Here is a 584-nt window from a genome sequence, read left to right as displayed (position 1 = left end):
GCTGAGGGACCTGGGGGGTTTAGTGTGGAGAAGAGAAGGCTCAGGGGGGACCGGATCGCTCTCTGCAACTGCCTGACAGGAGGATGGAGCCAGGAGGGAGCCAGTCTCTGCGCCCAAGGGATGGGACAAGAGGAAACGGCCTCAAGCTGCACCAGGGGAGGGGGCAGCCCCGGTACCACCTCCTCCCACTCCCCACACTGGGTCCCCCCGCAACGGCTTCACCCTTGTCCCAGTATCCCTTGTTCCCCGAGTCCCATTCCCCGTATTCCCGGTCCTTCCTCTTTCCTCCGCCTGTAGTGATGGTGCCACCTGGCGGCCGTGCAGCACCGCGGGGACATTCTTTTGGTGGGAAGGGCAGTTGTGAAAACTAGGCCAAAGGAGGAAAGTGAGATAAGTGAGAATACATCAGGAAATAAATACATTTAAAGACTGACAGTGTTCACCCCCTCCCTGCACACCCAGCCCCACACCCATCACCGGATGCACTGAGCCGGGTGGCCGGGAGCTGGTGGGTACTGATAGCACCCGGCTCTTCCTGCATGGCCGGGAATGGCATGGGTGCTCCCTGTGACAGGGACACTATG

The sequence above is a fragment of the Nestor notabilis genome, unplaced genomic scaffold, assembly GCF_000696875.1.
Source record: "Nestor notabilis isolate BGI_N333 unplaced genomic scaffold, ASM69687v1 scaffold13117, whole genome shotgun sequence".
NCBI lineage: Eukaryota > Metazoa > Chordata > Aves > Psittaciformes > Psittacidae > Nestor > Nestor notabilis.
This window is presented reverse-complemented; position numbering follows the sequence as displayed.